This window comes from Schistocerca gregaria, chromosome 1 (assembly GCF_023897955.1).
Source record: "Schistocerca gregaria isolate iqSchGreg1 chromosome 1, iqSchGreg1.2, whole genome shotgun sequence".
NCBI classification, from domain to species: domain Eukaryota; kingdom Metazoa; phylum Arthropoda; class Insecta; order Orthoptera; family Acrididae; genus Schistocerca; species Schistocerca gregaria.
Window position 1 is genome coordinate 956,717,766 of NC_064920.1, and position 8,139 is coordinate 956,725,904.

Sequence of the window (8,139 nt, forward strand, 5' to 3'; positions counted from 1 at the left end):
AACTGACGGGCAGGTAGCAAACATGCCACCACAGGTGACACAGATTCTTCAAGATATTCTCATGCTGAGCACAAGTAAAGATCTAGCCGTCACATGGCAACATTTTTCCTACCAGGCGACATTCGTTGTCCAAACAGCAACAACAGGCACATCGGAAAGGAGAGAGGCTAACGTTTTAAGCGTAACTGTTGCCCCAGTCCACCGCCGGCCCAAAAGGCACTGCCCTTATTCGCAGCTCACTGCCTGTCCGGAATCGACTGAGAACTTCTCCACCCCCCCCCCCCCCGCGGCTGTCCTTAAAACACATGTGATAAGATGCGGCCTACCATGCGGTGGTGGATACACCGCTCGCTCCACAGTCACTACCAACGCTGCTGCCAACCTGAGCCACCTATTGATAGAATGCGACGGGAGAAGCTTACTCCGCACGCCACGGTATTACTACATGGTGTATTTCATAAATTCTACAGTTGTGGCAGTTAACTCCATTTTACCGGAGTTCATGATTCACAATCTCCGCAAGTTATATCTATTTTTTTATAGGTACCACCCTTATATTGTTTCACATGTTCTTAAGAACAGTACCTACATTTTCTATGGTCATTAATCTTTATACTGTCATTCTGTCTCCTACTAATATTTTCATATGTGGATACTTGTTAAACAGAACTATTTCAATAATCTGTTCTGTATGTTATACCGTGTCTGCACCTACCCTTTTTTTTACTTAATATTTCAAATGTCAAGTATTTCTGAATATTTACAGTATATGGCAAGAAGTCCCCTTTCCTACTTAAGATCGTCGTTAGTATTATTTCTTCACATACTCGAACCTCTTCACTTCGTTCTTTATGTATACACTTATTTTCTGGTCATCAGCCTTCTGACTGGGTTGCTGCGCCCGCCACAAATTCCTCTCTTGTGCCGACATTTTCATCTCACAGTAGCATTTGAACCTACGTCCTCAATCATTGGCTGGATGTCTTCCAATCTCTATCTTCCTTTACAATTTTTATCCTCTACAGTTTCATCTAGTATGATGGAAGTTATTCCTTGATGTCTTAACAGGTATCCTATCATCCTGTCTCTTCATCATGTCAGTGTTTTCCGTGTATTCCTTTCCTCGTCGATTCTCAGGAGAACCTCCTCGTCCACTAAATTTTCAACATTGTTCTGTAGCACCATATCTCAAATGCTTGGATTCTACTCTGTTCTGGTTTTTCCAGAGTCCGTGTTTCACTGCCATACTTAACTTTAACGCAATTAAAATCATCGTGTTTTTTTTCCTAAAAATGAAACGTTCTTCATCTGCTGTACCTCATTGTGTTGTCTTCCTTGTATGTTCTCTACATAGATTCTGTATGACACAGCGTTACCCAGATTAATAGCCATGCTCCTAAACAGCGTTGCTTGAAAATGAATGTTTATAAAGTATTTTAATCTATTTAGATAATGTATTTACATACCTGCATTTAGAACACCCAAACTCTTCATTATTATTCTTAAAATATGTTTAGAGATGAAAGAAAAATCTACAACTACATAACTGGCACACAGCATGGAGCATGACTGTATCAGTCACCTCGTACAATCTACAACGAGTTTCTGTATGTAATTAGTATCTCAATAACTGAGTGATACTTCTTTATCAGCGAATAGTTTCAGCACAAATTTACGAATATATTATTCTACTATTTAACTGATTACCATTCCCCTTCTTTATATGTCACTTTTTAATAGCTCTGAAAATACTTGAAGGATTTAAAACGAAAAATATTGTGGGCATGCAGTACATAATAGTAAGGAGGTGATTTATTAATACAAGAATTAGTAAGTAGTCTAATAGTAAGGAGGTGAACTATTCATGCATCTATTATGTATTGCAAGCTGCGACATCGTCAAGAAAAGACAGTGACCCGTATATGTAATAAGTTTCCTTTAATTTACGTCTATGGTCACAAACTTTTGTTAACAGATTATCGGTTTCGGTCTTTAATGATCATCATCAGATCTGTTTCGTAAAAACAGAAGTCCTAATGTACTGCAGCCATAGTGGCATAGTCAGGTGCATGTGATGTTATTTATATGTATTTGACGATGCTGGTGCTGATTCCGCATTTAACATTTGACGATGCCACTGTGGCTGCAGTACATTAGGTCTTTGTTTTTATGAAACAGATCTGATGATGGTAATTGAAGACCGAAACCGGTAATCTGTTAACAAAAGTTTGTAACCATAGACGTAAATTAAAGGAAACTTATTATTATATATTGATTACTAACCACGTTCCTCGTTTTAAAAATTAACAAGTATTTTCTTAGTTATTAAAATTTTACAATCGTTAAATACCAGTTTTCCGGATATCACCGAAGTTAAGCACTGTGGATTGTGGTTGGCATTTGGATGGGTGGCACGTACTGTGTTAAATTCAGCCTCGTAATACCAACTGAGGAGCTACATGACAGAGTAGTGGCGGCTCCAGTTTACCAAACCTCATAACGGTTGGGAGAGCGATGTGCTGATCCGACGACCCCTCATATCCGCATGCGGAAGACACCAGTTGGCCTAGAACGAAACGGAGGCTGGTCGGTACCGTTGGCCTTCCGAGGGCTGCTCGGATCCAAAGCTTAGTTTAAAATTTCAGAATCACAAATTTTCAGAATTTTCTGTGTGAGTTCGAAATACGTATGGGATTCGGTGAAATTATTTTGTGTGTTTTAGTCTGATTAAACGTGATGCATTAAAATTTTATTTTTATTTAAATAATTGCTTCCTGCTTTTTGGTCTTTTGTATGTGAAATTTTTCAATGAATTTAAACATATTGATGAAACTGTAGGAGAGACATGCATTAAATGTCAGGTTCATTTAAGTGTCTTTTCACCGGATAATATCTGAAACACAATTGTGTTATACCTACCTACTGATGCCAACGGCCTTGCCGCAGTGGTAACACTGGTTCCCGTCAGATCACCGAAGTTAAGTGCAGTCGGACTGGACTAACACTTGGATGGGTGACCATCCGGTCTGCCGAGCGCTGTTGGCAAGCGAGGTGCACTCAGCCCTTCGGGGGCAAACTGAGGAGCTACTTGACTGAGGAGTAGCGGCTCCGGTCTCGTAAACTGACATACGGCTGGGATAGCGGTGTGCTGACCACATGTCCCACCATATCTGCATCCAGTGACGCCTGTGGGCTGAGGATGACACGGCGGCCGGTCGGAACCATTGGACCTTCCAAGGCCTGTTCGGTCGGAGTTATACCTGCCAATAAATCGTCAATCTGCTTAATTGTTAATTTCCTAAAAAATAAAAAAAAGAAATAAGCAAAACTAATTTTATATAATTTTTGTAAGATTTTTTTATTTCATTACCGGCTTTACACCCCTGAAATTGCTCTGCACTCATTTACTCCTCCACCTCTCTCTGCTCATCCATTCCTCCCCTTTTTCTGTCTCTCTCTTTCTCTGCCATCTCTTGGTCCATCTCCTCCCCCGCCCCCCCCTCCGCCCCCCCCCCCCCCCCGCGCCGCCCCAGCTCTCTGACCATCTCTCCCTCTATCCTCTCACTGTCCATCTCCTCCTCCAATCTCCATCTGTCCATCTCCCTGCCCCTCGGAGACCACCTCAACCTCACCCCTCTCACTCTCCATCTTCTCCTCCCCCCTCTGCATAGTCATGCCCCATCGGTACGCATACTCCCTGAAACCCGTGCTGGAACTACACACTGGTCCTGCAGGGTATCTGCAGGGCAGCCCAGATGGCAGTTGCTACCCAGCTTTCTTATCCTCACCTTCATGCATGCTGAACAGACTTGCAAGGCACCAAGTTAATAGTGCATATTGACGCAGTTCTGAGCTATGTTTAAAAGTGTCAGATCTCCAGTTCTTAAAATCAGTTGCAATTTTTTTACCGAGTAGACAGAGAGAAGAAAGTGACCTGATAACAATGTGGTAAAAATGGCGCAAACACGTGAAATCAGAGGGGAAGATGGTTGGAAGATTTAGATTTGTTTCTTTAATTCTGGGACAGTACATTATGTTTATTCAAGCTACCACATCTAACATGCTACTACGACTATACTTACTCAAGAGTAATATTACCATGTAACTACATGTACATTCAGATCGGCAAACAACCTTAACAGCTGTGACCGGATTTTCAGTTACTTCGTCTTAACCTTGTACAGAGGTCAACATAATCGCTTTTGCGTGATGAAATATTGTTGTTGTTGTGGTCTTCAGTCCTGAGACTGGTTTGATGCAGCTCTCCATGCTACTCTATCCTGTGTAAGCTTCTTCATCTCCCAGTACCTACTGCAACATACATCCTTCTGAATCTACTCGGTGTATTCATCTCTTGGTCTCCCTCTACGATTTTTACCCTCCATGCTACCCTCCAATTCTAAATTGGTGATCACTTGATGCCTCAGAACATGTCCTACCAACCGGTCCCTTCTTCTGGTCAAGTTGTGCCACAAACTTCTCTTCTCCCCAATCCTATTCAATACCTCCTCATTAGTTATGTGATCTACCCATCTAATCTTCAGCATTCACCTGTAGCACCACATTTCGAAAGCTTCTATGCTCTTCTTGTCCAAACTATTTATCGTCCATGTTTCACTTCCATACATGTCTACACTCCATACAAATACTTTCAAAAACGACTTCATGACCCTTAAACCTATACTCGATGTTAACGAATTTCTCTTCTTCAGAAACGGTTACCTTGCCTTTGCCAGTCTACATTTTATATCCTCTCTACTTCGACCATCATCAGTTATTTTGCTCCCCAAATAGCAAAATTCCTTTACTACTTCAAGTGTCTCATTTCCTAATCTAATTCCCTCAGCATCACCCGACTTAATTCGACTACATTCCATTATCCTCGTTTTGCTTTTGTTGACGTTCAACGTATATCCTCTTTTCAAGACACTATCCATTCCGTTCAACTGCTCTTCCAAATCCTTTGTTGTCTCTGACGGAATTACAATGTCATCTTCGAACCTCAAAGTTTTTATTTCTTCTCCATGGATTTTAATACCTACTCCAATTTTTCTTTTGTTTGTGCTTGACGTCAGAGGATTTTGCGACGGCAACGTCGTTCCATTGTGGTTTCCTCAGGATTGTGGCCTGTCCTGCACTGCGTTATTACACGATAACTTTGTTTATAACTAATGAAGATACTTTGTCAGCCTCAACAGTTGAGTGGTAAGTCCAGTTGCCTGCCGTATGGAGGATCCTGGTTCAATTATCCGCACTGCTAGGGATTTTTCCTTGGTGTGAGGACGGGAACGGGTTTCACTCAGCATCGTGATGCAAACAGATGAGGTACTTCAATGAGAAGTAGCTACTCCAAGGTCTGCAAAGCCAACAACGGGCGGAAGTACCGTGTGCTGAACCTACGCCCCTCCAACCGCATTCCAAATGATACCGTTGGCTGACCCCGTGGTCTGTCGGTTCCGAACATGCCACCTGTAAACACAGCGGCAGGACTTCTCATTTTTTTCCGATGCCAATTTGGCTTGATCACATTATTAATATAAGACTCATTCTGTTTTATTTTACTGTGTTTCACCACATTTTTAAGCTCTTGTTTTCTATATGCAAGGTGTAAGAAAAATAATTGAGTTATTAGAGGAGATAAAAAGAAACAATTTTTTATGCAACACAAATATCACAGGTGCATCGTTTCCTCGTTAGAAGTCCCTGACAGATGTAATGCCGACTTCCGTTATGTCAACAGCTGCTTTGACCCCGGAATCTGATTTGCCCCATAATTGCATCTTACAGCTAGCAGGGATAAGTTTTAATTACCGCTACCAGTGCCTCTGTATAAGCAATTACATTATTAATGTTTATATTATGTTATGTTTGCGTGAAAGTTTCTACTGATGTTTACAGGTTCTTGATGACTGATTACACTCTGAGTTAGCTGACAAACGTTTCATTTGTATGGAAGCAGGATGCAATGGTTGAGCAGCAACGCACCTGTATGCAGAATATTTCCTAGCATAAGGTCACCAAATAGCATTTCAAAGACTTGGTGGCCGTTTTCGTGGAGTAGTATCCATTAGACCAGAACGACAGGAAACTGGTAAAACCTCGTAGTGTACTAACTCGTCTATTGGAGGAAGCTGTGTTTCAGCAGAACCCCAGCACCACCATACAATTCATACCCAAGGAACTATATACCTCTAGTACCACCATATGGAACGTCCTGATCGAGACGGGCATGCATCCGTTCAAGTACCAGTTTATGGCTATTCCCATCTCGTGGAATTCTTCTGGACTTATAAACTTCCCTGACTTACAAGCGTCTGTTCTGAGTACCGCAGAAACTTTCTTCTATCGAGAAGGCAGCCTCAACAGCCGCAATAGCCAACTCTTGTGTTCCACTCACAACAGTGATTTTCCATAAATGTATGGGCTGATGTTGTTCATGATCATGTGATTGGGCCGTATGTTTGGTTTAAGAAGCTCATTAGAGGAAATTACCGTACTTTCTCAGTGAAGTAGTGCCGAAAATGTTGGAGAATGTTCTGCTACCAACATGATAGGTCCCAGTCGCACTTTGCCGTTGATGTCAGAGAGCATTTAGATCGTGTTCCACAGTTGTTGGATTGAGAAGGATGGGCCAGCACCAAAAACTCGTCCACCACGTTTTCCCAATTCCCGCCAACTGATTTCATTTAGTGGGCGGAGATGAAGCATTTGATGTACGAGAACATCCATAGCCTCTTCAGAAGGACTGGCCGTCCATTAGGCTGAAATTCATGCCGTTATTCGTGAAACGTCTGGTTGTGTTGAGTGTGTTATACAATCATTAGTACGTAGTTATGAATTGATGTAAACTGACGACGTTTTCAGTGACATGGGTAAAATAATATTTATCAGTTTCAACACTATCTCTGGACATCACTAGCGTCAAAAGCGTCGCGGATTCCTAGCGAGGAAATGGTGCAACTACGACGTTTTTGTCACATAAAAATGTTTCTTTTTATCTCTTCTAACCACTGTAATATCCTGTGTACGTTGTTTCTTCACATCATGTGTCATTATTTCATAATTCGTACAACAGTTGGATTTTCTTTCTATTTTCGTGACAGACCTGAAGATGGTCATCATCTTCATCAAATTACTAGGTTGATGACAGTTTATTCGTGATTCGTAGACTCAAGGAGAGAAATTCTATAAAACGTTTTGGCTTAGCGTCGAGCGAATAGTGGTACAGTTTTCAGTCGTAAGTAACTTTGATCGTATACTCAACACCAGTATCTGTTAAATCAAGTATGCATCGTAACTTCCTCCACTTCACAGAAAAATTTCTTAACAAATAACACAATACGTAAGTTTTACTTTGCAATACGAAAAATGGATGTAAATTCAGTTTATCGACATCATAGGATATTTCGGTGTAACTATGATTGAGTAAATGACAATAAATAGCAGCTGAAGTATACGAAAACTTCGTCTTTTGTAGTGATGTTGTAATGCTTGTTTCTGTGTCGTCCACACGTGAGTCGTCTTATGGTGAAATGACGGTATGTTTGTACGATTCTCCCGTGTGAACGATTTCTTGAACGTGAAATTTAAAACTTCGACTTTCGTTTTGCTATCTACAACTGTCGCACCACACTGGGGCTGAGTGGAATCCTTGGAGTCGTTTAGCGATTTTACATAAGACCAGAATTTTGTGGGACTCTCTGCCAGATCTTTTGCTTAAGGTGTGACCGTGATAGCTGTTGTGTGCTTCGCGCATGGATCTTTTCACGGGCGGATGAATCTCTACTAACGTTCGCTTGCCGTCATTTGTGCGTCTCCTTTTGAACCTAGAGCGCAACAGCCTTTGCTTCCTCAACATTTTCAGAATTTCGTTATTAAACCATGGTGGGTCGTTCAGACAGACGAATATGCAGGGAGGTGGTGGACTGTGCGTAGAACAGATCTGGAGGACTGGGTTCCACAAGATATTGGGACGGACATTGGTACAAGCTCCAGATATGGTGTACGCACAGTCCACCTCTTCGTTCCACGTTCGCCTGTCTGGAAGTTCCCATGATCACACAAACCCCCAAAAAGGGTTTGAAATATTGTGATGCCGTTGGCGACTGTGAGGGTACTTGTTTTGTTATAGTTGTGCTG

The 8,139-nt window shown here is 41.7% G+C and overlaps 1 pseudogene; it reads left to right on the plus strand.

Moving 5' to 3' along the window:
* The first annotated feature begins 2,927 nt into the window (after positions 1 to 2,927).
* LOC126291495 (5S ribosomal RNA) lies at positions 2,928 to 3,045 on the plus strand (annotated as a pseudogene).
* Positions 3,046 to 8,139: the final 5,094 nt, after the last annotated feature.